At 41.8% G+C, this 8,454-nt stretch overlaps 1 protein-coding gene across 1 annotated transcript in view; it reads right to left on the bottom strand.

Moving 5' to 3' along the window:
- Positions 1 to 8,228, bottom strand: part of SLC36A4 (solute carrier family 36 member 4) — a 95,021-nt gene extending 86,793 nt beyond the window's left edge. The window contains exon 1 of the mRNA XM_026052959.1: positions 8,185 to 8,228. The gene's annotated coding sequence lies outside the window, so the exon portion shown is untranslated. The remainder of the gene's footprint in view (positions 1 to 8,184) is intronic.
- Positions 8,229 to 8,454: the final 226 nt, after the last annotated feature.

The following is an 8,454-nucleotide window of genomic DNA, read 5'->3' as shown; positions in this document are numbered from 1 at the left end:
ATCCACCGCACCGTGCGCCGTTTTCAGGAGGGACAGCTACATTTTGAACTTTTGACCTAAGAGCTGGTTTKGGCACCACCACAGTGTTGATAACTGCAATGTCTACACACCTGCTGAAATGCAAATCAAGAAAAGTCTTTGCTCTAATGAGTTTAGAGCCTATAAAGACAGAAGCGACCTATGTACTGGCAGGAACATGCAGCAAGGACCACATGTTTAATCATGTTTACCACATGTTTAATATGGTAAACCATATGTTTAATCAGTTGGGACTASAGACACCCAGTTTGTGGTATTTCCACAAGCAGCAGCAGGACTAGAACCTGCAAAGATAATAGCCCAGGCTTTGTTTTTGGCTATCCATAACATTTACGCTATCACTGTGTTTAGTGAAACCACCCTCTTTTGGAGATTTGTACAGATTTCCAAAGCAATTCTAGTAAAATCTTCACTTGTCCTAGCTGCCAGTGTTTCACTGGCCCCARCCAAGGACGTTACCTATTTATTTGTGTGAAAGCAGCAGCAAAATTCACTGCAAGATGCACCAGGTAATTCTTCTGGGTTGTAACATTTCTGCTTTAGGAGGAAAACCCAAGAGCAGCTATTTAGAAATCGATGAACAGCATCTCTGTAAACTCCAGAGAATGAATGGCTTCTTCCCTGTGTTTACTACACAGAAATATAATTCAGTCTTTCTCTTTTCCACTTCGCCAATACACAATAAATAGAACAAAACAGTCTACTACATAAGAGGCAAYTTGCCTTTAGGATCTTAAAGCTTGACCATCCATGGTCACTACAATCGCAGCTGCCCTGCTTATTCAGGAGTAGCAGAACCAGCAAAGCACTTCCCCTGGTWGGCTGATTCAGCACCTACATCCAAAAAATTATCCTCCATGTACTCCAGAAACTTCTTGAATTCCCTTCCAGCAAGTACCAGAAGGCAGAAGTCTCCCATGAGAACCAAGATCTTCTTCTAACTGCTTAAAGAAAGCTTCATCCACCTCTYTGTCCTGCCTGGACAGTCCATAGAAGTCACTCACCATTTCAGCCTCCTGGCTGGCCTCCTCTATGAGTTCAACCCATCAGCTCATTTGTCAAATACAGCAATTGATTGATTTGTTAAAATTTCGTTATTCCCYCTCCCCCGCCTTAAGAATTATTGGAATAGAGGGAAGACAGATATTTGACATGGAGCATTCAGGAAAACAGGATCTCTGACGTGTAAAATGGAGGAGAGGCTGGTTCTGTTTCCAGAATGAATTATCATACAAAAAAGAAGTCCTCTTCCTCACCTATGGGACTGAATGCTTGACCATAACCCCCTTGTTGTTCCTTTTTTTCCTCTTGGTTGACTTACTTGACATACATTAATGAGGGAAATCATGACAGTAATGAAAAAGCAAGCATTCAGAAAGAGGCAGTGAAAATGATCCCACTGGAAGATTTCACCTCTAATTCATYCCTCAAAGCTCCCCCTTTTCTCTAACGGATCATCCCAATGACTCTGCTCCTACCTCTCCATCCTTCATGTCCCATATATTGTCTCTATATATTTAAATTGTGTGTATCATGCTTAGTACATGAACTGTTATGGGAAATGCTGCTTTGCTACTTGCAATATCGCAAACTACTGTTCTTTTTTTAGGACACACAGCAGGATATTCCTGTAGTAAACTAGTTATCTGCTAGATGCTACTGGTAACGGTAAGCTTGAGTTTTAAGGAGATGCCTAAATGAGTATGATGTGGTTTTTAAGAAAGATCTTTCACGTAAAAACATCAACACCATAAGGAAAAAGTCAATAGGTTAAGAAAGGAATRGACACCAACCGGCAACAATCTCTTCCTTCTCTGCTGTTATGTTACCTAGAAAACCAGCAGGTTGGCCAAAGCTGGGGACACTTCACCCCATGAARCAGAAAGGCTCAAACTGATTTACTYGCTTGTTTATTCCTCTTTATCGAGGTCCTCTGATCTCTTGATGGCATCTTCCCCACAGCGAAGATTTGATGCCAGCCAAAAACCCAGCACTGGTTTTTACCAGGCAGCTGGGGCTGCATCGGAGCCAGCATCAAACAAGAGGGGCAGAGAAGAAAAAGCAGCCCAAACAATTCAGTGAGATAAAGAAACCAAACATCACGCCAGGCAGCAGCGGCAACAACGCAGAAAACTCCAAAGCCAATCCGTATTCAGGTCTTTATAACTGAACTCTGAAATCCATTCCATACAGTGATTTTAACCACTGATAAAACATCCAAGTCTCCCATTTAGGTGCTATTTTCTCCTTAAACTGGCAACAAATCATGAGGCAAACTACACTGACCCAAAAGAAAAACAATCCAAAAACTGTCCAAAGAGACATTATATGCAAAGATTTTTTTTTTGTATTCCCTGACTATAGTCAATACATGAGTATATAATAAAATATGCAGCCTTTCAACAAAGATTTGCTTGAGGTTAACTTATTTTCTTCTTTTACTACTACTGCTTTCTGTTTTGTTTCATTTCCTGGCTTATCACACTTACCTGTTCTCAGCTGCTGCTTTGAATTCCAAGAAACCACCTTGAGTTCCATACATATATTTTGAATATAAGAGCCTACATTAAACCCTCTATCTGAAACTTCTGGGTTTATCTCACCCCATTCTGTACTTATCTCATCCCACCTTAATGCTGCAACAAAACAGCATTGAACAGAGCTTCTTTATATCTCCTGGTGGGGCTAGAGCATAATCTCCCTCCACAAAGATTATTTCTGAGTAAAAAGTCCAAATATCTGTATCTGCTCAGCATAATGCAGATGGACACCATATTCCTAGATGTTAATACCAGAATTCATTTCCACAATAATATTCTTTGGTAAAGTAAATATCCTTTGAGCAGATTTAGGATAACAGGAATGCAACCTCCTATTCCAAACAGCGTCCAGACAATCCATCTGGAGATTCCCATCCTTGGTTTGGGCACTGCACAAGCCATCTGTTTCTYCTGCACTGTTTTACACTTTAAGATAGTATCTTTTTTAACATCTGCTAGTAATACAGAATCACAGAATGGCTGAGGTTGGAAGGGACCTCTAGAAGACCATCTAGTCCAACCCCCTGCTCCAGCAGGGACACCCAGAGCACGGGGCACAGGGTGGCAGCCAGGCGGGTTTGGAAGACCTCCAGAGAAGGAGACTCTACAACGTCCCTGGGAAGCCTGTGCCAGGGCTCTGGCACCCTCACAGTAAAAAAGTTCTTCTTCACATGGAGATGGAACTGGCTGTGTTTCAGCTTGCACACATTACCCCTTGTCCTGTCACTGGCCACCACTGAGAAGAGCTTGGCCCCTTCCTCCCTACAGTCACCTTTCATGTATTTACATCTATTGATCATATCCCCCTCCCAACCTTCTCTTCTCCAGGCTAAACAGACCCAGCTCACTTAATCTTTCCTCCTAAGATAGATGCTAAAGTCCCACAGTCATCTCTTTTGCCCTCCGCTGGACCCTCTCTAGAAGCTCCATGTTCCTCATACTGGGGAGCCCAGAACTGCACCCAATACTCCAGGTGTGACCTCACCAGAGCTGATGAAAGAGGCAGGATCCCCTCCCTTGACCTGTTGGGAACATCCTCCTCATACAGCCAGGATCCCATTGGCCGCCTTGACCACCAGGGCACTGCTCACTCATGGTTAACTTGGTGTCCAYCAGGACTCCCAGGTCCTTCTCTTTGGAGCTACTCTCCAGCAGGTCAACCCCTAATCTGTACTGGTGCCTGCGGTTATTCCTCCCCAGGTGCTGGACCCTGCACTTCTCCTTGTTGAACCTCATGAGGTTCCTCTCAGCCCAACTCTCCAGCCTGTCCAGGTCCCTCTGGATGGCAGCACAGCCCTCCGGAGTGTCGGCCCCTCCACCCAGCTTGGTGTCATCTGCAAACTTGCTCGAGATGCCCTCTATGCCCCTGCTCAAGTCTCTTCTGCACACAGAASCACCATGGCTTTAAAATTCCAATCTCATCTCAGACTTTTTGGGACATGCTCTTCTGGACTCACATGGCTGCCTCCAGAGAATCTGCCATTTCCAAATTCACTTATACGATTCAGGAAGACTCATAAAACTGCCAAAAACTTCAAGGGAAGTCTTGACTCTACAGAACTGCACCCAGCTTCACARTAGTTCTCAACATATTTTCTTATTCATAGATAGAATGGTATCTAACTATATTTACCATGGTGGTTTCAATATTTGTTACCAAATCCTGGAAAACATACAAGTTATTTTCTCAGTATTTATTTTTCCACAGCAGTCAGCTGTTTTATAAGAGGTATTTATGTACCACATCTCAGTTTCATACTGAATTACAGTATACATATTGAAACCCAGCTGACAGTTGTGAGCTACCACTGCCACTAACAGAAAAGCAATGCATCATTAAGAAGTATTTACTGTGAAAAGCAGGTTTAAGTTCTATTTGCAAAGTGGCTCAATGTACAAGAGAGCATTTTATATAAAATTTGAGTCTCAGTAGCATGGAACCTCCTATTCCAGAGGAGGAGCCATTATTTAGTAGTTGCTGTGTGCAAGAAGTGGTAATTTTTTTGCATATACTACATTCTATTACACTACCTATTTTCTGCTTTCAATTCACTTCAACTTAACCCATCCAACAACATTAGATTACAGGTGTAATGAAGACCTGGATGTCCAATTAAAAGAATAGCAGGATATTAGAAAATTCTTTAAACATGTTCCTTTCAAATGCTGCTAAGTAAAGGAGCCMAAGGGACAAATGTCACCAGAGTCCCCTCGCATGGACTTGCTTCACCTGAAGACTCCTGCAACAGCCCTTCTGGAGAGAAAGAAGAGATTCCCTTCCCCACATTCCCCAAAAGACAAGTCTGCTTGACCACAGAGGGGAAAAACAGAGGGAGTTCCCCCAAAACACGTACTATAAAACCTTTTAAAGCTCCATTATATTAAAACAGCCACACGTGTTTATTTTCACACATACAATCTGCTTACCCACATGCATCGTGCAGGATTTCTACACGCAACTGATTTGGTTGATATTTGCTTGCTACACTTTCATAAAAGGCAAAATTTCTAAAATGCTGGTAAAAACGCCGAGGTCAGTGCCATCAGTTTTTCTCTGACCTGTTAAGCAAAACTGTACACAGCTGGGCACAGTAGGTGGCTTAATGATTTTCTAGACTGGCCCTACGTAAGGGGTATTTACTTTAACCCAGTTATTATCTAGGCATCTACTAGGCATCTACTAGGCACACGTGACTGGAAACTATTTTTAAAAACGAGATGAAAAGCAAATAATTTGAGATTGATTTAATAATATAAACAATAAAGAAAAAATATTGCTAAATATACCTCYGTATATGGCACAAATTAATTTGTCCTTTTATAAATCACAAGAGGTTGTGAGAAATTTTGTCTACAGGTAGAGACTACATATCTTGCTTCTAAAGCACATCATTTATCTGCAAAGTAGAGTAAAAATCCAGTAAAAACACAAATGTAAAGGTTAGTCTTTGAAGAACTGAAATTTAAGAGCTAAAATTTGATTTTAGGCCAAGCGCACAGTGGAATGCTATATGCCTGTAAAACTCCGCAGAACAGCAGCCACTTTAAAGACTACATCTATTTAAGTAGATTTYTTCTTGTGGGACCAGTATATAACCATAACAGTATCTTGCAATCTCTTCATATATTCATTAACACACCACTCATGAGCAACAGATAGTGAGGAAAAGGAAATAGAGAAAATCAGTTATTTCTGGAGACTAAGAAATAACTAAAATGAGAACCTCAAATGCCTACTTCCTACGTCTGTCCCAAAGCCAGCAGTTCATAGATGTTATTCTACCATAATAATTCATTTGAGAAGAAATTTCGCTAAAATCACATCAATGGGGCATTGATGTTTCTGGGCACCTGCTCCACAAAGCAGGCCAGAACTCACCTAATCCCACTCACTACCAACAATCCAGCCCCCTGTCACAGTTCTCTGAAAAAAACTGCATTATCTCTCCTGGTTCAGCACAATTAAGAATTTTGACACAATTCACGTTTTGTCATCCTTTTGTTTTTATTTAACCAAAGCACCAACCATTTTCCATCACTCTCTCTCCTTCAGCCAAGACTCTTTGCTTTGTGCTGCCCCAACATTTCTTATCAGATCAAATGACGTCTTCAGATTTAAGTTACTTAAATATTTGTCACTGTTTCTGCTTTCTTTTGTGAATGTCCATGTAAGAAAGGTGTCAAGGTGTCAACAAACACAGCTACCAATGACAAGCCAACACAAAGTGCATTTCTTCCACTTCTCCCAAAATTACAACTGCAATGTTAAAACCAACTCATTAATCCACTAGAGATACAAATGACTAACCTATCACAGCTATAAATCATACTATAGTGATGCATAAAAGGTCTTAGAGAAGTCCRAAGTATTTTAATCACTAGTCAATTCCAGCTTCAATACTAGAGAATAAAATTGTAATGCTTTGTTTTTATAATCATTACTTTCATTCTTCTATACTAACGTTTATTTTCTTAAACCTTAGAATTTGCCCCTTTCTCATTAGTGTTTATGGATTTACTTCCAAAGAAATCTTTGACCTGTTATTAAATTCACTTAATTGTACAGCTGTATGTAGCACATTAAAGTAAATCTTTGGTTAGAACGCTCTGTAAGTTATTTCRGTTTTCTTTGAAAATATGTTTTATCTGCAGGACTCTGTCTGTTCACTTTACCTCTCCTCAGGCCTTGGGTCTAACCCACAGCTTATACTAAAACCTGATGTATGCTGGGAGCCATTAGGCTAAAGCAAGAGCTTTGATTCTGAGCACATTCTCAGCAAATCAATACAAGTGCTCAAGTAATTAACACTTTAAAAACTAGCTGGACTTCTCCACAGCACAAGGAACAAAATGAATCCATCATTCTCATTTTACAGGTGAAATAGGAACAAAGATAAAGCAATGAGCCATGACTGAAGAGCAAGTTAAAGGCAAAAGTGGTACTAAAAATAAAGATAAATCCAATTTCCCTTTGTTCCTTCACAGAAGGCTACCTCTGAGACAAGCTGTCATCTAAAAACTGATTTGAAAATATAAGCAGTATAATCTGTTTTTTTCCTTGAGGGTTACGGAATTAGCGTAAGCTAAAAGGAAGACCTGAATTTGACATGTAAATAACAACGGGGACAGGATAAAACTTACAATTGTTCATATCAGCTGCACTGAGTGTATGGAAGAGGGAAAACACAGATCTTGTTGGAATACTACTCTAGTATGTATATTCGTATAAATACTTTGAAAAAAGGCATGAATTGAAGGAGGCTCCATAAAGAGTGCATCACGCGGCCACAGCTTCTGCACAAGAACATGCAAACAAGGCCACAGGTATTGCAGAACCTTCACTGTCCTGGAAAACACGTTTATTAAATACAAGGTGACCCAGTACCTTGGTAATAGGCTCATTTTCATAYGTAACTGTTTGGACTGCTGTATAGAAGGGAAACCAGAACCACACAGGTTTGCTGTGGCCTGCGATGCGGTTTAATGMTAACAGGCTTGCACATGTTGTACACGACCAGTCTGCTGGGATGCCTTCACCCATGCCCAGAGCCCTCCTCACCAAACCAAGCCTAGGGCTGCTCTTCACAGGCCGAGATTAGGAGCGTGGCTCCGAACACCACACAGACTGTCCTGATGTTACCCAGACTGTAGCTGACTGCACACGGGTATCAGGCAACAACATCACTCCATTTACCATCTTCAAGCTGTGGAGAAGGTCCTCAACCCAGTGTTGTAAACCCAGACTCTGTGTTTCTCCCCTCCCCAAACTTTACTCTGTGAAGAACTTATTTAAACAGCACTTTTCTCCAAGCACACATGAATCTCCGCCACGTGCTCCCATAACTGCCTAAGTTATGGGTCAACAGTAAGCGACCATGAATGGTCCTGCAGGGGATGCCGGTACGGAGTGAAAACGCTGGATCTTTCCCTTCGTTCAAGGAAGATCTAAGATGTAACCCTATTCAATCATATGCAAATCACCTCCCTTTTTAACTGCGTATCAGAGGCAGAAGAAGGCAAAAGCCTCACCCCCCAAAATATGCTATTTTTCACAAAGGAAAGCTAAAAAGAAAAAATCGCTTATTTTAAAACAAGCCAGTATTACCCCAAGCACAGAGAGTCCTTGGCGATTTATGCTCCCCTTTCCGAGAAATAGGAGGAAAGCACTCCCTGGGGACATAACCAGGAAGTGTACGTGTATATATATGTATGTAGATGTATGTGTGATATATAGATATATAAGYACCCGCGCAGCCGGTGCCGCCCCCAGGAGCGGCGGGCAGGACCCACCCCCCGCGCCGCGTGTGATGGTTCCGCCCGCCCGCCCCGCTCCAGGCGCATCCCCCCCCGGGCCGAACCACCGCGCCGCGCGCGC

Source organism: Nothoprocta perdicaria, unplaced genomic scaffold (assembly GCF_003342845.1).
Source record: "Nothoprocta perdicaria isolate Ctin4 unplaced genomic scaffold, notPer1 scaffold_94, whole genome shotgun sequence".
NCBI classification, from domain to species: domain Eukaryota; kingdom Metazoa; phylum Chordata; class Aves; order Tinamiformes; family Tinamidae; genus Nothoprocta; species Nothoprocta perdicaria.
The sequence above is the reverse complement of the archived record's forward strand: the minus strand, read 5'-3'. Positions and strand labels throughout refer to the sequence as shown.